Source organism: Coenobita brevimanus, chromosome 33, assembly GCF_032717465.1.
Source record: "Coenobita brevimanus isolate Jiangsu-jjx chromosome 33, ASM3271746v2, whole genome shotgun sequence".
Classification (NCBI taxonomy): Eukaryota; Metazoa; Arthropoda; class Malacostraca; order Decapoda; family Coenobitidae; genus Coenobita; species Coenobita brevimanus.
The window spans coordinates 16,289,176-16,312,108 of record NC_136986.1 but is presented as its reverse complement, the minus strand read 5'-3'; the positions used below and the strand labels follow the sequence as shown (position 1 = coordinate 16,312,108).

Sequence of the window (22,933 nt, the reverse complement as noted above, 5' to 3'; positions counted from 1 at the left end):
AAGATGAATGTGAAAAGTCTATTTATGTCAGGGGCGAGTGGGGTGTTCGCGTTTACCATGAATACCCATCCCACTTCACATCCTCCCCAAAGCTGATCTGGTGTTATGACAATGATTTGTCTTGCCAATACTTGCGTTTAGCAAGCGAAGGGAAGAGATGGGATAAGAGGGTAGGAGTATGGAGGGGATTGTACTCGTTTTTGTTGGTCTTGTCAATGTTTTGGTGAACATCCTCCTTGGCATAAGTAGGGATTTCGTCTTCGGTTTCAAAGCCAGTATTTATATAAATGACAGCAACTAGAAGTAAAAGCAATTATTAATTTATTATACAAGTGCATTAAATGGATATGAACCTTTACTTAAGATACAACACCCGTACACTAATATACAATTGGGGACCCTTGGAAATGTTCCTTATTACCTTTCCAATCTGATATACCGGTATACTTTTTACAAACTATATGGTAGGTGGGCGTGGCCACCATCCATTTCCCATATATAATGCATCTTTCTGGTGACCCTACCTGAGTGACAAGCCAAATAGTTTCTTCTAATCTAGTGAAATCTCTGCCATGATGGATGGTAACCATTTAACCAAATCGACTCTTTCTGGCCTATTGGGTTTTGGACAAGAACCATAATGGTTTCAGTCTGAGGGTTGTTTCGGGATCATTGCTAATACGATGCCTCTCGGGCTTTTCGTGTTTTGTCACCCTTGCCTTAAATGCCTGTACATAGTACCTTGGCTCCAGACCCCTATCCACTGATGAGGAATGGAGTATTGCATGACAGATACATGAACTTTCCACATTGCTTAAAGGCTGACTGCCCTTACAGATATTGGCCCTAAGGATGATGAGGCTTAGTCTGCTGCTGGTCATCTTCTTTGACGCCACATGTGATGAAAGTAGCTCACTGCTTACACCTCTTGCAGGTACAGTTGCTTAAAATAGGCACACACATTCAGTGCACACATATACCTGTATGCATATTGGGTGATTCTTCCATCATAAGCAAGTAAATTTCATCCACATATGTGTCGGTCTCACACTATAAATTCTCGGACTCAACCAACACGTACCTAATTTCCCTTATGAACCTGTTCATTGGATCCTTTTCTCCCAGTGGCCTGTTTCCTAAGGACCTTTTTTTTCCCTTATGCCCGAATTATCTGCCAGTTACCCAGACCTATTTTTTGCCACTAACCCATTTTCTACCTTGTACTTATACCTCCCCCTGAACTTATGTTTTCATTATACCAGATCAATCTATGGACTAATTTTGGTCATGGAATTATTTCAGTTCATGACCTGTTTACTACATGGAACTATTTCTGATCTGTGGAGACATTCTATTCCACATTTACCTTTTCCTGAATGGAGTTTTCTTCATTCTTGGGTGAAATTCCTCAAGTTATTAAGATTCCACAAGAGATCTATATTCCCATAGATGAATTTCCTTCCCATAAAATGATAGTAATGGTAATAGTAATATTAATACTAATACAATTCTAATAATAATAATAATGATAATAAATAATAATAATAATTAATGATAATAATAATAATAATAATAATAATAATAATAATAATAATAATGATATTAATAATAATACCTAGAGCATGGCAAAATTGTCCAAGGAAAATTTTGATAAGGAAAAACTTCCCATAGGCATTATCTACTGGAAGCCGAGCTATAAAAGGACCTTGAAGTCAAGGTCACTGATATTGTGCATGTCAACTTAGACATTATAGTCTTCTTGTCGACCATGTTTTGTGGCTGTAGATTTAATCCTTCATGGAAAATTAGGTGACATGCTGAATATAGGAAAAAGTTTTTTTTTTTTTTTTTTTTTTTTTTTTTTACCCCAGTTGATCTCAGAGAATAATCAACCAAGTAGCACCATATTTCTTTCTGCACTGTGTCTGCCTTCAGTCCATGTTTCATTAAAATTTTAGCTTCCTAGCTTAAGCGGTTCTTGAGGTAGGATGGCTGAAACACTTTTCTATGTTCGGGGCATAAGGAAAGCCAGTTGACGGATTGCAGCCGTTTTTGGCCAGAAGTAGACAGCTTTCTAAGCTGACCAAGTTAGAAGACTCTTGGCCAAATAGCCTTTGAAATATCGACTTTCTACTAAAGTGATAAAAAAATAATAATCACTAGAAACATAAAACTTTCCACTGGGTGTGGAAAGCCTTAATAAAAGTCATTTGCCACCGGGATCTATCTTCAACCCTTTCTTACAAAGGTGGGGTGTTTTGGACCCCAATTTTTTTTTTTTAAAGCTCATATTTCCTAGCCGGTGATTCGAATATTTCTCTCCGTTCCAGTACTCTCCTGATTCAGTGAGGGGATGGAGCATGTGGATGGGTTAAGTCCTGCCTGTGATGTAGTGAGAGAAGGGCACTTCTTTCCCCTCACCCCGGGGTTTCCAGTCACCCCATCAAACTAACCATTTAAATCATATTGTGATATAGATTGGTTTTATTATCTTAATTTTGCATATTGTTTATCATTATACTGATTTTAAAATTCATAAAATGTATTTTCCTGTACGTGTTTACCTGACAAATGAGATAAGAGTCCATTTGTTATTTTTTTACTGATATTATAATTTATTGTATTTTATTATTATTATATACTAAAAAACACCACCTACTGGGCATTAAAATTTTTCGTTAGTAATTGCAGAGATATGCTGAAGTAGCGGTATGATTATATACATGTTAGTAACACTACATGTATTTTTGTATTGGGGTGTTGTAACACCCCACCGGACTAACCAGGTTTGAATACCCCGGACGACTAAGGAAGGGTTAGTATTTTATAGACTTATATTCACATTTGAGCCTCATTACCCCAAAAAAACTATTACTTCATGGGCCAGTTCCAGCAACGGATCATTTATCCACGACCATCATCCCGACTACAACAAATTTGACCTCTCTCTCTCTCTCTCTCTCTCTACATAATATGAATAAATAAATGCAAAGAGAGAGAGAGAGAGACATATTCTACATATATATATATATATATATATATATATATATATATATATATATATATATATATATATATATATATATATATAGTGGTGACATGTGGAGGTGTAGGAGGACTACTGGGCCTTGGGATAGGCTACTGCCCCCGAGATATAGGCCATGAAGCCTTTCCCCAGAGTCGGACAAAAAAAAAAAAAAAGAAAGAAAGAAAAATAAACCCCAACCACCCCTTGGATATAAACCTTCACCGGTTCAATTCGACTGGAGCACAATAATTACCCACTAAATCACCAGGTGCCAAAATTTGTGTTATATGGGTACCACCCAGCTTAGTAAATGGTTTCCTGGTGTACAGGAAACCATTTGGCTTGTCACTCAGTGTAGAGTCACCCATAGGTAGAAGGAAGAGGAAAGAATGAATGAATGAAAGACTGAAGAGGGAGTGAAAACTCACCCATAGGCAGAAGGACGAGGAAAGAATGAAGAAAAGAAAGATAGAAGAAGATGGAAGGAAAGAAGGATGGAGGAGAGGACTGGGCACACACACGAGAGCAGCACTACATTGACTGAGTGGATGGTGAGCGCCCCCACCTACCTATATATATATATATATATATATATATATATATATATATATATATATATATATATATCATCATCATCATCATCATCATCAGCCGTTGAGGTCCATTGCAGGACTGGCCTATCCCTACCGAAGCAGGGACGATACTGCCAGTGTATCTCTACCTAGTGGCTTAGGCTTTCTGGTAGAGACTGTATGTAGGGTCAGAAGTGCTTGTGAGTGTGATTGTAGTGTTGTAGTGGCTTTGGATGTGTGTGTAGTCTGTGAACCAAGTGTAATCGGCCCGCCTTAAGCCGATTGGGTGTAAGCATACTAGTATGCGACACTGGTTCAACCACAGCACCCCTTGTGTCCGCTAAAGTAGCAAGTGGCTTGGTGAACGCTTCCCAAAGTTTTTACAACTCTGGTGGGAGGCAAAACCCCCGCTCACCAGCGTGTGAAACGCACACTCTGCCACTGTACCACAGAGGCTCCATATATATATATATATATATATATATATACTCTCCAACTCGAATTCTTCCCGCTCCTTCTGGCACCTTGCCAAAAACCTTTCTAACAACTTTACCTCATCATCCTTCCCTCCTCTTTTCTACTCTGATGGTTCTGTAGCTATTTCTTCTACTGATAGAGGAGATCTCTTTGCACAGACTTTCTCGTCCAATTCCACCTTACACGATTCCGGTGCTGTTCCTCCATCACTTCCTGCCTCTGACTTCCTCATGGCTGACATTAAAATGTCTTCAGCTGAAGTATTTTCTGCCATCACTGGCCTCAGTACTAAAAAGGCATACGGGCCTCATGGAGTCCCTCCTGTTGTTCTCAAGAACTGTGCTTCTGTGCTTACACCCTGCCTAGGCAAACTCTTTCGCCTTTGTCTGTCAACAAGTACCTTTCCTTCTTGCTGGAAATTTGCTCTCATTCAGCCAGTCCCAAAGAACGGTGACCACTCCCAACCCTCGAACTATCGTCCAATTGCTTTAACATCGTGTATTTCAAAAGTTTTTGAGTCAATTCTCAATAGAAAAATTTTAAGGCATCTTTCCTATCACAACCTTCTTTCTGATCGTCGGTACGGGTTCTGTCAGAGATGCTCCACTGGCGATCTTCTCACCTACCGTTCAGACTCCTGGTCATCCTCCTTTCGGGACTTTGGCGAAAGCTTTGCCATTGCACTTGACATCTCAAAGGCTTTCGTTCGAGTCTGGCATAAATCTTTAATTACTAAACTGCCCTCCTACTGTTTCTATCCTTCTATCTGTGCCTTCATTGCTAGCTTCCTTTCTGGTCGTTCTATAGCCACTGTTGTAGACGGCCATCCTTCTTCTCCTAGATCTATCAACAGTGGTGTTCCTCAGGGCTCTGTCCTATCACCAACTCTCTTCCTTTTATTCATCAATGACTTTCTAAGCTATACGTCTAACCCTATCCACTCATACGCTGATGACTCCACCCTTAACCTTTCCATTTGGTTCCCGCAACGCCCATCTCAGCAGTTACTTCAACAAACAAAGGATGAGGCAATGGCACACCTAATGTCTGACTTGGCTCGCATCTCTGACTGGGGTAAAAATAATCTTGTTGTTTTTAATACATCTAAGACTCAGTTCTTGCACCTATTAACCCGTCAAAATCTTCCACAGGTATACCCACTAATGTTTAATGATATTCAGCTGAATCCTGCATCATCCTTGAACATGCTTTGGGTTTCATTTACTCTGGACTTATCTTGGAAAGATCATATTACATCTCTTGTAAATTCTGCTTCCAAGAGATTGGGTGTGTTAAGCCGACTCCATTCTTTCTTTACCTCTACACAAATGTTGACTCTATATAGAGGTTTTATCCACCCCTGAGTGGAGTACAGCTCTCATGTGTGGGGAGGCTCCCCACATACACCATTTCTCAATAGGGTGAAGTCAAAGGCTTTTAGTCTCATTAACTCTCCTCCTCTTACTGACTCCCTTCAAGCTCTGTCTCTTCACCGCACTGTTGCATCTTTATCTCTTTTCTATCGCTACTTTATTGGTCACTGCTCTTCTGAACTGTCTGCATGCATTCCTCCACCTCTACGACGGGCGCGTAGCACCCGTCTAGCAGCAAACTCTCATCCCATTTCTGTTCAACTCTCTAATGCAAGAGTTAACCGTTACTCCCAGTCCTTCATTTATGCAACAGGTCAACTCTGGAACTGTCTCCCTCTGTCTGTATTTCCTGCTGCCTATGATCTCCAGTCTTTCAAACGCAGTGTGTCCAGGCATCTCGAAATGAATGGATCTTGAATGTGGCTCTCTCTTGTATATTGTTTTTCTCTTGGAGGGAACTGTTATTGCGTGTCATGGCCTTTGGTTCCTTCTTCATCACAATATATATATATATATATATATATATATATATATAGGTGGGGACGCTCACCATCCACTCACTCGATGTATTGCTGCTCTTGGGTATCTGCCCTTTCCTCTCGTCCATCCTTCTTTCCTGCTATCCTCTTCTGTCTTTCTATCGTTCATTCTTTCCTTGTCCTTCTGCCTACGGGTGACTTTACCCTCTCTCTTCTGTCTTTCTTTCCTTCATTCTTTCCTTTTCCTTCTGCCTCTGGGTGACTCTACAGTACACTGAGTGACAAGCCAAATGGTTTCCTGTACACCAGGAAACCATATACTATGCTGGCTGGTAACCATATAACCAAATTTTGGGACCTAGTGGTTTAGTGGGTAATTATTGCGCTCCAGTCGGATTGAGCAGAAGGTTTATATCCAAGGGGTCGTTTGGGTTGATTGCTCATGTAATGCCACTCAGGGATGAGTGAGGCTGGTCACTCGCATCTTAAATTTCGAGACCAAATGCCTAGCCCTGGGCTTCTACGCTCCTCTATGAGCAATCAAGTGTTGGATGATGGATGGATGGAAATATATATATATATATATATATATATAGAGAGAGAGAGAGAGAGAGAGAGAGAGAGAGAGAGAGATACATATATCCATCCATCCATTCATCATCCAATCCTACACTGCCCTATGAGGAGCGTAGGAGCCCGGGGCTAGGCAGTTGGTCCCGACATTTAAGATGAGAGAGATCAGACTCACTCATCCCTGAGCGGTATTACATGAGTAATCAACCCCAACCATCCCTTGGATATAAACTTTCACTGGGTCAATCCGATTGGTGCGCAATAATTACCCACTAAAACCACCAAGCACACAAATCTGGTTATATGGTTACCACCCAGCATAGTAAATGCTTTCCTGGTTTACAGGAAACCATTTGGTGTCACTCAGTGTAGAGTCACCCACAGGGTGAAGGAAGAGGAAAGAATGAAGGAAAGAAAGGCAGAAGAGGAAGTGTAAAGTCACCTGTAGGCAGAAGGACAAGGATAGAATGAAGGAAAGAAAGACAGAAGAGAAAGGAAGGAATGAAGGATGGAGAGGAAATGGCAGACACCTGAGAGCAGCACTACATCGAGTGAGTGGATGGTGAGTGCCCCCACCTATATACAGTATATCTATCTATCGATCTATCTATCTATATATATATATATATATATATATATATATATATCTCTATATATATATATATATATATATATATATATATATATATATATACACACACAGTTCGCTTGCACAGTGCGCGAGAGATTGGGCGGTCTGCGACCTTGCGCAGTGTGAATTTGCGCACTGAGAATGCATAATTTTATTGGAAAAATTACATATAGGTGGTACCCCCTCATACCTGGACATTTTTTTGACCCTTAGAGACAAAATAATAATCAAATTTTTCAGACATTGTACCGCAGATTTAGCTACAATAACAAAAATATTCACAGTCACCTTAACAACAGTAGACAAGAGGCCCGATGGACTTAAATAATAATGGTTCCGAGGCAAGGCAACATCTACAGCGCCGCACCCCCCGCCACACCTCCCGCCGCACCAACACTTCCCTCCACAGTCTGCTCCTGAGCACCTTCCCCAGGAGCCTCTAACTCGCTCACTTCGGCCATAAACCCCTCGAAGTCCAATGCTGACACATCTGACATTGCATCCTCTTCATCCTCAACAGAAACAGGATCAGACGATATTGCTGGTTCCTCACTGTCACTAACTTGAGACAGCTGTGTGTAACTTGTTAGTGTCTGTCTTCTGTTTGTTTCTTGCCTGTACCTGTCTGTGTAGAAACAGAAGAGTTTGTCTATACCATTGAGAACCTTCTCCATTCTTACGCTGCTCACTTCATGTTCCGTCACCTTTTCCTTGAGCTTATTCACGGCAGCATGGATCTTGCTTATTCTTGACATACACAGCTCTGTCCTGCCCTCCAACACACTAGGCTCCTCAACTTGACTCTGCCTGGTGTCAGGCTGTGCATCAGCCCCGTCTATCCGTTGCAAGACTTCCTCGGGAGGCTGTTCCTCAGTAGCATTGTGCACTTGTCTTTTGTCCACCGACGTAACTTCCTGGAAACCTGGTACAGCTTGCACTGCTGTCAGTGTTGCTGCCACAACCTTGGCCAGTGCTTGAATGGCCATCTCATGCTCCGGGCATAAGTGAGGCACGAGCAGTTGCCACGCATGGTTGACCGTTGCAGGTGTAATCTGGTGCCATGCTTGTAGGAGAAAGTTAACTGCATCCTTCACTATGAAACGACTGCAAAATGCCTCAACAGTCATGTCAGGTGTGGCAGAGCGGGATACAGCTACTGGCGGAGATGATACGGGAGCACCTGCCTCATCGAGGTCTTCATCGTGATCTTCTTGTAGCGCATAAAGCATCTCTTGTGTGTCAGTCTTCCTGCGTAGGTAGTCGTGTAGTTGCTTGTGGTAGAAGTGCTTGACAGTGGCGATCAGTTCTTGATCCAGTGTGTCAAGAATTCGTGCAAGTGTATTTATACAAATTTGTGACGTTGTACTTTGGTGGGTAAACCACGAACTCTAGTGGAATTCCCAGTGGGCATTACTCACTTCAACCATCCCTGTATGCACTTCGATAGGGATGGTCTTCAGAACATTTGTCACATAAATGACCATTCTGATGCACGACATTAGTGCTTTCATTGAGTGATTTATTGCGTGTCTATATTGTTTGCCCTCTCTTCGTTGACCATTGAAGTTAGGCCACGCTTACTTCCGGCAAACACGGCCAGCTCCTACCTCTTTTCCTCATTTGAACTTAGTCAGCTTTGGGTCACCTCAAGGATGGGATTGTTTGTGCCCAGCGTTGAGAGCAACGTCTCCAGCACCGGCAAGAACCTGTCTATTATTATTAGCATTAGTTATTGACTGTCGGGTGGAGTCACTATCTCGAGAGCCTAGCAGAACTAACAAACAGCACTCATGAGTAATTAGTCTCTGCTGTGTACTGTTGAAAAACTTTATATTTTCTCGTCCTTAGAGAATTGGCTAAGTAAGCAGGCATAAAGTAAAACTTACTACTTGATATTCACAAGTCAATTCCTTGTCTCTACTTTCAAGTAACATTTAGCATTCTTAATTCTTAAATTCACATCCCCCCGTGACATCTGGCGACCTCATTCCAGGATATTAACTTCTAGTTGTAAAGTTATTAACGAAATAATACTCACTCACTCAAACCTAAGTACTTGTTAAAGTCTATAGGGACTGTCTTACTGGTGGTTATTAATTGATCTCTATTAAATTTACGTAATAGTTTTCCCAGTCAGTTGCATTTTTTCTTCTTATTTTCTTTATCACTTTAACTAGATAAAACTGGTCACCACCAGCCAGTGCTCATATTCTTTACTTTTGATTATTAGTATTTCTCTGAGGAACAGCAGTCATTACTCAGTCTTTAGTCTATGCAGCCTTAATTGAGCTAGCATAATAGCTACTGATATATATGTGTACAAGAAGCCAAAGATATGGGGCTTGCCGATCCCCAACAAATTAAAGAATATGTGCTCTCACGATTTAGTTACGAGCAGCAGCGTGAGAATGATGCCCATGAAGAGTGTAGAATTCAGCATGAGGAATGCGAGAGAGAACGTGAACACGAGCAAAAACAATGCGAACAACGCGAGAAAACGCGAATACGAGCAAGAACAACGAGAGAGAACGTGAATATGAGCGAGAACAACAAAAGAAAGAATGAGAACACGAACGCGCCGAGCGCGAGGCACGTGAGAATCATGAACTTGAGATGCTGAAGCTCAAACGAGACTCCTTGGCTTCAGAGACATCTGGTGCAGCTAACCCAAGCTCCACGAGCGCTCTCCCTGAACATGTTCTGGCAACCCCGCACCTCAAGCTTCCTTTGTACAAGGAAGGTGAGCAAATTGAGCCATTCATAGCTCGTCTTGAAGACATGGCGCAGCTGTACCAGCTGGATGAGGCAACTAAGTGGCTCCAGTTTCTTAGCTTGTTTGAGGGTCCTGCCCTCGATATTCTACATAGAATTCGTGGAGACAATCTCACGTATTAGATAATGAAGGCCGCACTCATCAAAGTGTATGGTCTCACAGTTGATGACACCAGGAGTCAGTGTATGAGGGCATGTCTACAAGAAAAGGAGACTGCTGTTCAGTTTCTTGATCGACTTACTGCTTACTTAGATGAGTCGATGGAGAAAGATGAAACCCCTCCTATGTGAGAGGGGATAATTGACCTTATGCTGTGCATGAAGTTAGAAAAGTCGTGGCCTGCTGAGCTTATGGCTCAGCTTAAGATCTGCCAGGTAAGGAATGCCAGCCAAATGGTGGAGAAGGCTGATGCATTCTTCACTGTGTACGGGTACCAGACTCGTAAGGAACACACCTGGAAAAGGAAAGCCAACAAATCTGGGAAACCATCTCAGACTGAACCCCAGCATCTAGGCTGTTCTCAGAATAATGGCCAAGGTCCAAACAAACTGCAGAAGAAGGACCAGGGGCAAACTACCCAGAAACCTGAGTGAAAGTGGTGCAACAAACAGAACCCTAACCAGCAGCAGTACCGGTATTTCAAGCAGCAGCAGAGCAAGGACAAACCACGTAACCCTGAGTCATGACAGTCGACTTTAGTGTATCAGAGGCAGGATGCAAATGCTGCCTTCATTCCACAACAAGCGCACAGTGGTGCCGCCCCCACCAGTACAGGTACTTCTCCACAGTTCACTAGTCTCCCAGTGACAGTAAACTCTCCATCACACATGGTCAATGCTCCAGCTTCTCAGATGGTGAGCATGAACCCTCAGGCATCTAGTTCTCAGGGCACCACATTTGCTGCATCGTTCGTTCAGCAGCCTTATCAATGGCTTACCACTTCCTCCACAGGCCCTCCCACAGGCAACAGTGCCTTCCTTGTTCAGCCAGGATTTGTGGGAGGCATTCCTGTGAAGGTCCTGAGAGACAATGGTTCCTCAGGTTGCTCTGTCAGGCAGAGTCTATTCAGCTTGAGGAGTACACAGGTCGACAGGTCCAAGCTCAGCTTATTGATGGATCAGTGATATTGTTCCCTGAGGCACGTATCCATGTGACATCTCCATTTTACACGGGTACGACACTTGCCAGAACCTTTGTTTGACCAAATAATAGGCAACATAACTGGTGCCAAGTATAGTTGCACTACAGATGACACTACTCAGACTTCGGCTGCAATAACACAAGCCATGGCCAAGGCTCCGAACTATGTCACCCCAGTGACCATTGCATCACCGCAAGATCTGATTTGTAGTGAAGATGTTGTTCAAGAACAACATTCTGACCCTACACTTGCTGCTGTGCGGAAGAAACAAAAGGGTAGAGTGATCAAGTATTCACAGGGAGGTCAAGGCAGGTTCCTTCGTAAACAAGGACGGCTCTACCGTGAGTCACGAACACCCCAGGGCAAGGTTCGACTGCAGTTTGTTGTTCTTGCTAAGTACCGCCAAGCAATATTAGAATGGGGTCATTCTTCAACCTCAGGAGGTCACATGGGCAAAAGGAAAACCCAAGGCCGTATCTGTGCTGACTTTTTCTTGCCAGGGATGGGACAGGAAATAGATAGATTCATGCATTCCTGCAATGTGTGTCAATGTACCACTAATCAGGGACGTGTCAGTCCTGCACCATTGGAATCCTTGCCCATAATATGTGAACCACTTGAAAGAGAGGGCAGTGACAATGTAGGTGCAGACCTGATGTCTCGCCTGCTAACTGATGACTAACAAGGGCAACTGTTGTTTGCTGGGTTCTGTAAGACAGGCATCCTCAGAGATTTATGCAATCCAAGGACAACATGGTTCCCAGTTAACAGTGTACCAGTAAGACCTGACATCTCACCTGTTGGTCCCACAGGACACATTATGTCCAGGACCTGTTTATACATGTGTACCGTAGGTTAAGGGGAAAGTTTGAGACCCCGCAGGGGCAATCCGAGGCTGTGTCTGAATTACCTTGTGGAGCATCTCGAACTGTGGGCCTCTCTGAGGATTCCCGGAGAATGCACATTATCCTCATGAGCGTTCACTCCCATGTTGGGTGTTAAAATGTGACCTGTCTGCCATTGCATAGGGATTCTCAGCTTGCCAATATTAATCGTAAGTGTAGAGTTATTTTTAACCAGTAAACTGCACATTCTGAGAGATTTGAGCAATCCAGGGACTAACACGTTTCCTAGTTAATAATGTAGGTTTAACCAGTAAACTACAGGGGTCGTCAGAGATTTTAGCAATCCAAGGACTACATTTCCTGGTTAATAATGTATCCATTAACCCCGTAACCACGGGGCATCACTTTCTTGACACTTGGGAGCGAGGGATCATACCGCGGGGTGTCACTTTTGTGATTCTGTGTTATTTTGAATTCGCCCTGGCTTTCAAGTGGTGGCTTGTATCATCTATCAGTACTGCCAATGTCCAACACTAGTCAGCACTCCTAATCTTATCTGTACTCCCCTCCATTTTTGACAATTTAGCCATTTCTCTCCGTTCTTAACTCCTCTCCCTACCGCCCCTCCATTACCCTGTCCTCTCGCCTGCCCAGCCGCGCTGAGCTAAGTAAATCTTCCCCGGAATTTTCCACTGATTTCATCCATTGAAATAAACCCTATGCCCTATTCTTATAGCAAATAATATATACAAAAAAGAAATAAGGTAAGTGATAGTGCCAAACACCTGGGATTGGCTAATTATCACCTGACAACACCTCATGTGCACTCGTTCGCTAATTTTCCCTGGTTATTTCCCCTTGAAATATGCCATATAATCTATTCTCGTAATAAAAATATATGTAAGAAAGGAAGGGAGAAGCCTAAGTGATATTTACATCCACCTGGAACTACCTAATTTATTATGTATTGTCTAGATTTCCTGCCAATCATTTCATAGCGTATATATTAGCAGCTGTCACCACGCTGACATTGGCAGCATTGTACTCCTCCTAGGCCACCACAGCATTCAGTTTACTGTCATCTTTCAAGGTGAAACAACGTTGGATTTGCGCCTGTCCAATTCCGCGACTTTCTAGCCCCATGCAAAGGGCCCTGTGACATCTACCCCTACTAAACCTCATGTGGAAAGGGGTAAAGGTCTAAGTGACTGCTGTGGAATGTGAACTGGTTAATTTATCAATGAAAATGATGGACAGTGACTACGATCTTTCTGGTGACTAAAACAGTGCAAGTGGAAATGTAAATAATGTTTAAACAGCAAGTGAGAGCAATGAATGTAAATATAAGTGAACAGTGGAAAATAGTTTTATAAGTTACTGCAAGTGACAGTGGATAACAGTGTAAATAAAATAGAAATGTATATAATGTAAGTAAAATAGAGAATGTAAATAGAAATGTAAATGAGTGGTAATGTAAGAATAAGAGAATATATACTAGGAGGAATGAAAGTGAAAGTTTCACTCTAGCATGTATGAATACTATGAGTTATGAAAGTGGAAGTGAAAGTGACAGATTCGCTCTCAACGTAATATACACGATGAGAAAGTGAATGCCATGTATTTTACTGAAAGAGAAATTGAATACCTACAGTGACAATAAACTACTATTACTGAAGGAAACTTATGGATAATGACTGCAGACATATATGTGTTATATAGTAATAGAAATATAAAGTGTGAGTGTTTTTATGAATAATAAATGACAGAATACCAGCAGCGAACTAGCTCAAGTGGGAAGCTGGTACGCGCTCATAATTATCGTTGCTTTCACAGTGTTTTTTTTTTTTTTTTTGGAGTATGGATTCCAAACTTTTTGAAAATCGTAGAATAGTGATAATATCAGGCTGTGGTAATCATATTACGGGATGTCGGGAAGTGTAAAGTGGAGACTTTGTTACCCAACTTCAGAAGTCTCCACAAGTCCTACAGTACTCGACGAAGGCTCAACAAACATCCCAGGAGAAAGCTAAAGGTAAGTGCCATATGAATATCTAATTATGATATTCTAGGACTAATAACTGATTTTTGGCAAATATTTTTACAAAGTCTGTCGGAGCGCGAATATCACCGCGGGACACGCAAGTTGAGCCAAAACAACCCTGCGGTTTTGGGGTTAAGATAATAATAGTGTACTTTTTGTAGCATAAGTACTAACTACTAGGCAGAGAGAAAAATTGTAATTTTAAAAAATTGTTTGTCGTATTGACACTTTTGATGCTCCACCTTGAGTGATTTCGCAGGTACACCTGGCGGGTGTAGTAGTTTTGCCGTCCGGATCAGCTGATTGTCTCTGCCACATGCTGCCACCTCTTCTCTTCTGCCTCGTCATCTCCATTTACTATTAATTTGTATCATACAATTTTACACATAGGCACAGTTACACTACAATTGTCACACCTACACCGTGTATTACATACACCACGCTACATAACTATTAGTTGTTAATGAAAATGTAGTGAATTTTCACCCAGTTTGACCTGAGTACAGGATTTTTCACCATCGTCACGGAATTTTATCCTCAAGCTCGCTTCTATTAACGTAAATACGATTTTTTTTTCGCTCATTGGCGACTGTGATTTTCCCCTGTAGCCAGATAGTATACACACCACAGTGTGAATCTTGTGTGACTGAGGATTTATATGTATGTATATCGAAAAAATTTTCTAAAGAAAAATTTTATTTTGATGGGGCATAATGTCATGAATTCATGCGAGTGTATTTATGGCCGCCCCATCCCGACGTTTTCTGGGCAGTGGTACGCCCCAGTCCCAACATTTTTGGACCTTTTTTTTTTTTTGGCTCAAACATCTGCTTTTGGTGAGAAACATCAAAAATTCATAGATAAATCGCTTACCTGAGGTTTAAAATACTCGATCCAGGTAGGAGTACCTCCTTACCTTACAGGGTTTTCTATCAGGCTGGCTGCAAAGAAAACGAGTTCTATGGGAGGATAACTATTCCACACCACTCATAAACGGTATTTATTTATTTATTTGGTACGAATTTATATATAGTACGAGAGTATATTGGTTTTCAAACGGTAATATAGGCATTATAAGCATTGTTTCACTCACTAACTCATGACCATTCCTGACCTTTTTTTGCCACATTACCTGATCATCATTTCTGACTGTTTCTTCCTCTAATGTTTGTCCTCCACATTATCATCGATTGGGGAATCACTCTGGCCCTAAATTTCGTATCGTGGCATGACATGGCTTTACTGGCCAGGTCACTGATAATAGGTGAATTGCTGAGAAAAGGTCATGCAGGGGGGGGGAGGAGGTCATGCTGGGTAAGGTATTGTTCCTGCCTGGCATCTTGTAGAGGAAGGTGTCCAGTGTATACGTCCCAAGAATCGCTCGCGAAAATTGTGCAAATTAGGGAGCTTGCAATGTTGCTGCATTAATTTACATCTCCGGGATATGAGTGCACATCATGTGAGGATGTGAATTCACGTCTCCGGGATGGGGCGGGTTAAACAAATTTGTGACATTGTACTTTGTTGAGAAAACCATGAATTCTAGTGGAATTCCCATTGGGCATCACTCAGTTCAACCATCCCTGTATGCACTTCGATCGGGATGGTTTTCAGAATATTTGTCACTGTTTCATAAGTGACCATGCTTATGCACGACATTAGTGCTTTCACTGAGTGATTTATTGCGTGTCTATATCGTTCGCCCTCTCTCCATTGACCGTTGAAGTTAGGCCATGCCTACTTCCGGCAAACACGGCCAGTTCCTACCTCTTTTCCCGGTTTGAACTTAGTCAGCTGTGGGTTGCCTTGAGGATAGGATCGTTTGTGCCCAGTGATGTGAGCAATGTTTCCGTTGTACAGCGAATTCTTGAATCTCCACCTAGACGGTGATCGGCTAAGTGAGCTTGCAGCGAATAGCAGCGACTGGTGTTCATCACGAAGAAGCCCAGTCTTTCGTTCGGCTCCATCCCTCCGCTGACCAGTATTTCTGTTCGTTTTTTCTAGGCTTAAGTTCGATTAGCTTTTGAATGAGTGAGTGAGTGTATATCCTTGTTATTTGGTTTCATGAGTCGCTTAGTGACTGTGAATTCCCCTTTTGAATTCATTTTTGAGATTCATATAACATAAATTTATCTTAATGTAATCAATAAATTTACAGTTCTTTTCTTTGAGGTTAATGTAATTAGAATCACGTTTTATTTCTCCACATTATGCTTACTTTTGTTGCCGCTCCTTGTTTGCACAAACTCTTTACATTATCCATAACTGGTACTTAGGCCAGTTCTTTTGTATCACACTTCAATCCGTTGTGCCAGCCAGGAGTTAAGCACCGGCAAGAACCTGTCTAATATTATTAGCATTAGTTACTGATTGTCAGGGGTGGATTCACTTTCTCGAGAGGCTAACAGTACTAACAAACAGCACTCATGAGTAATTAGTCTTTGCTGTGTACTGTTGAGAAAGTTTATAAATTCTCGTCCGTAGAGAATCAGCGACGTAAGCCGGCATAAAGTAAAACTTACTACTTGATTTTCACAAGTCAATTCCTTGTCTCTACTTTCAAGTAACATTTAATATTCTTAATTCTTAAATTCACTTCCCCCCGTAACACAATGGCTACATGAGTGACATCATCTGGGGCTGCAGAAACACAACACGACAATCCTTGTGCAGATCATCTAGGTATGGAGGATGACTTGGTGCATTGTCCAGCACAAGGAGCATCTTAACCCACCCTGTCCCAACCGATTTTCCACCACTGAACCCCCCCAATCCCGACTAATTTTGCAAAAACAAATTGTTCTGGCTGAAACCTCTGCTTTTGGTGAGAAACATTGAAATTCATAGAGAAATCACTCACCTGTGGTTTAAAATACTGGCTACAGGTAGCAGTACCCCTTATCTTCCTGTGTTTTCTATAAGGCTGGCTCCAAAGAAAACGAGTTCTATGGGACAGTAACTATTCCACAGCACTCATAAACAGTATTTATTTATTTATTTGGTATGAGAGTATATTGGTTTGCACAAAGTAATATAGGCAATATAAGCATTGTTTCACTCGCCAAACACATCAGCGTACCAGACTTTTTTGGCAACATTACCTGATCATCATTTCTGACTGTTTCTTCCTCTAATGCTATGTAAAATTTGTCCTCTACACTGTCATCGATTGGGGAATCACTCTGACCTTGAATTTCGTACCGTGACACGACATGTCTTTACTGGCAAGGTCACTGGTAATGGGTGAATTGCCGAGACAATGGCGTGCGGGGGGGGGGAGGTCATGCTGGGTAAGGCATTGACCCTGCCTGGCATCTTGTAGAGGAAGGTGTCCCGTGTATACATACCAAAAATAAGGCGCAAAATTTGAAAATTGTGCAAATTAGGGACCCTGCAATTCTATCTATCTATTCCCAGACGTCTCTATCCTTTTCGGGGTGGCCACAAACAAATCGCCTCCACGTCGCCCTGTCCGTCGCCTTTTCACTGTCCCGCTCCCAACTCACACCCCCCTCTCTCATATACCTCACCACCCCATCCCTCCATCTCATCCTCGGCCTTCCCCTCCCTCTTCACCCCTCCACCTCACTCATATACAATCTCCTTGTCAGTCTTTCACCCTCCTTCCTCTCCACATGGCCAAACGACCTCAGTGTATTCCTCCTAACGCTTCCTATCACATCCACATCCACACCACAACGGTCCTTTATATCCTCATTTGTCAGCCGCTCTCTCCATGTGACTCCACAGGCTCCTTTTAAATAACTAATTTCCACTGCTCTCAATCTTGACTTGTGTCCTTCCAGCAACGTCCAAGCTTCACTTCCTTACGTTACAGTTGGTATCACAATACTGTCATGAAGTAATTTTTTCACTTCCATGCTCACTTCCATGCTTCTTATCACTGCTTTCAAGGAACCAGCAACCTTTCTTCCCTGCTGTACCCTCTCAAGCACTTCACCCTCCAAACCTCCATCCTTACTCATCACACTACCCAAGTACTTAAACTTATTCACATTTTCCAATTCCTCACCACCCAACCTCGCTGTACATTCACTGACTACACCTCTTTCAAGACCATCACTTTACTCTTCCCTACATTCACCTTTAGATTCCGTTTCTTACACACTCTCCCAAACTCATCCACCAAGCCTTGCAGCTGTCCTTCATCTTCATTCAACAACACAGTATCATCTACAAACAACGGTACAGGAAGTTTCCAAACACTACCCTCTCTCACCAGGGGCACTCCAACATCCATTACCCTACCTTGTACCTCTTTTATTACCCCATCCATGTACAGATTGAACAACCATGGAGACATGACACATCCCTATTTCAACCCAACCTTCAAAGAGAAAAATTCACTCAGTTCGCCATCCACACGCATTGCAGCCTTAGCACCATCATACATACTCTTCACAGCATTCAACAACTTCCCATCTACTCCATATATTCTTAATTCTTTTCACAATCCTTCTCTAACCACCCTGTCATATGCTTTCTCCAAATCCATGAAAGCTGCATACAACTTCTTTCCCTTCTCTAGAAACTTTTCCACTAAAGATCTAAGAATGAATATCTGATCTACACAACCTCTTCCCTTCCTAAAGCCTCCCTGTTCTTCTCCAACTAATTCCTCTGTTCTTTCTCTAACTCTGTCAATATTATACTAATATTATACTAAGAAGACAGATGCCCCTATGATTACCACACACTTCTTTTTCATCTTTTCCTTTGTACAAGGGAATAATTATACCTGACTTCCAATCCGCCAGAGCTCTACCTTCATCCCAGGCCAATCTGCACATTTTCCACATCCATTCTACTACTATCTTTCCCCCATACTTCAGCATTTCACCACACCCTCCATCAATTCCTGGGGCTTTCCCCAATTTAACTTTCTTCATTGCTTCCACAACTTCTATCCTACTGATTTCTTCATGTCTTCGCACCTCCCCCATCCTCCCAGCCATTCCCCAGCCACTTGTACTCGCATTACTTCCATCCTGTATGTTGCACAATTCCTTAAAGTGTTCTCTCCCTCTGCTCACTTTTTCTCTCTTCTCCACTAGTAATCTACCATTTTTATCTTTCACTTCCCTGCTAACTTCACTTCCACCCTGTCTTACTCTTTTCACCTCTTTCCAGAACATTTTCTTACAATCCCTCCACTTTACACTCAAATTCCTTCCAAATTCCTCATCTGCTTTCTTCTTACTCTCCCTTACCAGTCTTTTCACCTCTCTTTTTCTTTCTACATATAACTCTCTCTTCCGCCTCTCAACTTCTTCCACGCCCCTATTTCTCATCCATTCATTGTATGCTTTCTTCTTTTGTGCCACAGCCTGTCTCACCTCTTCATTCCACCACGCTGTTCCTTGCACCCCCCTCCGTCTTCTCTTCATCCCACACACCACATCACATGCTGCACGTATTTCTTCTGTAAATATCCTGCACACACCTTCTATGTCCCCCATCTGCTCCAATTCATATTTGCCCAATCGTTCCTCCACTTCTCTTATACTCTATTTTTTTCTCATCCTCTTGTAACCTTTCCACTCTCCTTACAAATACTCCTTCTTCCTGTTCTTCCCTTCTTCTATTTCTCCATCCTAATTGGACTTTGATTCTGGCCACCACCAAGAAGTGCTCAGACAGTCCACTCCCCCAACCTCTATAAGCTCTTGCATCTATTACACATTTTCGCATCCTTTCATCCACACACACATAATCAATCAATGCCTTCCTTTCATTCAGTTCACCATCCACCCTTCTCATCACTCGCCATGTATACTTGTGGATCATTTTATGCCTGAAGAGGGTATTGGCTATCACAAACCCCCTCCCAGCACAAAGGTCCACTAACGCACTGCCTTTCTCATCTATCTCAGCAGGCACACACCACTCACCAACTATTCCATCCACCTTCACATTCCCTACTTTACCATTCATATCACCAAGCAAAAACACTCTCTCATTCCTTACAAACTTTTCCATGCACACTTCCACATTTGTCCAGAACTCTTCTCTCACTCTGCTTGCACGATCCTGCATTGGTGCATACACATACACAATCGCCCACATTTGTATTCCAACTTTCAATCTTACCCACACAATCCTTGACCCAACTGATTCATACTCTCTTATGCTCTTCTTCCATCTTTTACTCACAACTATACATATATACCCCTTCTTTTGCCCCCTCATTCTCACCTACTCCTTCTTTACCCCATCCATACTCCCATTCTGTCACACTCTCACCTCTCCATTTCGTTTCAGTTATTCCACATACATCAACTTTCGCACCCTCAAGCACCTGGACAATCTCTCTTTCATCTCATCATTCGCCCCCCTTACATTCCAAGTTCCTATTACCATGTCCTTTGTCCGGTCCTTGGTCGTCATTGTTTGGTCAGTCCTTGTCCGAGGCTTATTGTTTGTATTTTTAGTTAGTTGTTTTCCAGGGAGGGGCACTAACCCTCCGCCAACCCTTTTAGTCGCCTTTTACGACAAGCAGGGATACTGGCGGAGTATTCTTGAAAACTCCCCCTACCCTGGGGGGGGTGCAATTGCTGCACATTTATATATGTTAATAGGAGTCACAGTGACAAAGCGTGTGGATGTATATGTATGTCAACGGGAGTCGGTGGGTTAAATGGAATGCCAAATTCCTGACAATTGGCCCTGACATGGGGGTCACAGTGCTTCGTTAACCAGTCTGCCATAATGTTCCTGGTCATCCAACCATTTGCTGATCTGTACCAGTACTCGCCACTTGTGTCCATGTTCGTAAGGTTTTTGTAGCACCTTGGGTGTGAATCTGTGTACAACAACTGGCCTCATATTGTGGCTCCCAGATAGGTTTACAGTGAACAATACCATCATCTTACACTTCTGGAGCTTTTGACCAGGGGCATGTTTCTCTTTACTAGCAATGTAAGTTGTTTTGGGCATGATGTTGGAGTATAACGATGTTTCATTGATGTTGTGGATCTGGTCCTTGGTGTATTGTTCTTCTTCGATTAGCTCTCTAATTATTGCAGAATACTTTCTCGCAGCCAGCTCATCGGCAAGGGCATGTTCACCACACAGTTTGGTGTGACGGAGTTCCTTGTGTTTCAAAAAATGGTGCAGCCATCCAACCAATGCCTTGAAAGGTTTCTCCACATTTAACTTGCTTCATGCTGCCTTGTAAAATAACTGGGCTCGGTTCCAAATAAATCTGCCATTCAGTGGCACACTTTTCTTCTTCTTTCTCATAACAAGGTGGCAATATACCATTCCATAAGTATCATCGCACAATTTCCCACCTGGGAACGGCCGTTAAGCTCAGATGCACCAGATTTCAATGCTCACCGCCACCTTTGGCTCTCCTCTCCTTTCACTGATTCACGTGGTGAACAAGCCTACACCTTTTCTATCCTTAACCTGCCCCATCCCGACCACGTTTCCACCACTGACTCCCCCCAGTCCCAACCACTTTTGGATTTTTTTTTTTTTTGGCTCAAACCTCCGCTTTTGGTGAGAAACATCGAAAATTCATAGAGAAATCACTCACCTGAGGATTAAAATACTCAATCCAGTTAGCAGTTCCTCCTTACCTTACTGGGTTTTCTAACAGGCTGGCACCAAAGAAAACGAGTTCTATGGGAGGGTAACTATTTCAAACCACTCATAAACGGTATTTATTTATTTACTTGGTACGAATTTATATGTAGTATGAGAGTATATTGGTTTTCAAACAGTAATATAGGCATTATAAGCATTGTTTCACTCACTAACTCATCACCATACCTGACCTTTTTTTGCCACATTACCTGATCATCATTTCTGACTGTTTCTTCCTCTAATGCTATGTAAAGTTTGTCCTCCACATTCTCATCAATTGGGGAATCACTCTGGCCCTGAATTTCATACCGTGGCATGACATGGCTTTACTGGCCAGGTCACTGATAACAGGTGAATTGCTGAGACAATGGTGTGCAGTGGGGGAGGAGGTCATGCTGGGTAAGGCATTGTCCCTGCCTGGCATCTTGTAGAGGAAGGTGTCCCGTGTATACATACCAAAAATCACTCGCAAAAATTGAAAATTGTGCAAATTAGGGACCTTGCAATTGATTCACGTTTATGTACATCGACGGGATTGGCATTGACAAAACTTGTGGACGTTAATTCACGTCGACGGGTTAATGACCTAGAGCAGCTTTTACAGCACCCAACTTGTATCCCTGACTGCCTTGGAGAGAACTCCAACATACTTGACCTCTTCCTTACAGCTAAACCTTTTGCTTACACTGTTAATCTTTTCTCTCCTCTGGGCTCCTCTGATCACAATCTTATCACCTCAACCTGTCCTATCGCCCCGGTACGGCATGCTGACCATCCAAAAAAACGTCACCCGTGGCACTTTAGAAATGCAGATTGGGAGGCCCTCAGGCAGTACTTCTTCGATTTTCCCTGGAATGATTATTGCTTCCATGGCCGGGAGCCATCTGAGTGTGCCTTGCGCATTACGGAGGTTATTCTCTCAGGCATGGAAGCATACATTCCTTTCTCATATCCTTTGACTAGTGCAAGAAAGCCTTTGGTTTAATCACGCTTGTTCTAATGCTGTCCGCAACAAGGAGAGGGCCTATAAAAGGTACCAGAGCCAAAGCACCTCCCCACATAAAAAAAAAAAAGGATTACATCTTTTATTCATTTCTCCCTGGAATTGTGCTAAGTCTGTTCTTCACTCTGCTATAAATAATTTCATCCATACTAAATGCTCTGAACTCTCCAACTCGAATTCTTCCCACTCCTTCTGGTACCTTGTCAAAAACCTTTCTAACAAGTTTACATCATCATACTTCCCTCCTCTTTTCTACTCTGATGGCTCTGTAGCTATTACTTCTACTGATAAAGCAGATCTCTTTGCTCAGACTTTTTCCTCCAATTCCACCTTAGACAATTCCGGTGATGTTCCTCCATCACTTCCCCCCTCAGACTTCCTCATGG

The 22,933-nt window shown here is 42.5% G+C and overlaps 1 pseudogene; it reads right to left on the bottom strand.

Annotated features, from left to right (window-relative positions):
• LOC145395802 (uncharacterized) overlaps positions 1-22,933 on the bottom strand; it is a 47,724-nt pseudogene that overhangs the window by 10,366 nt on the left and 14,425 nt on the right.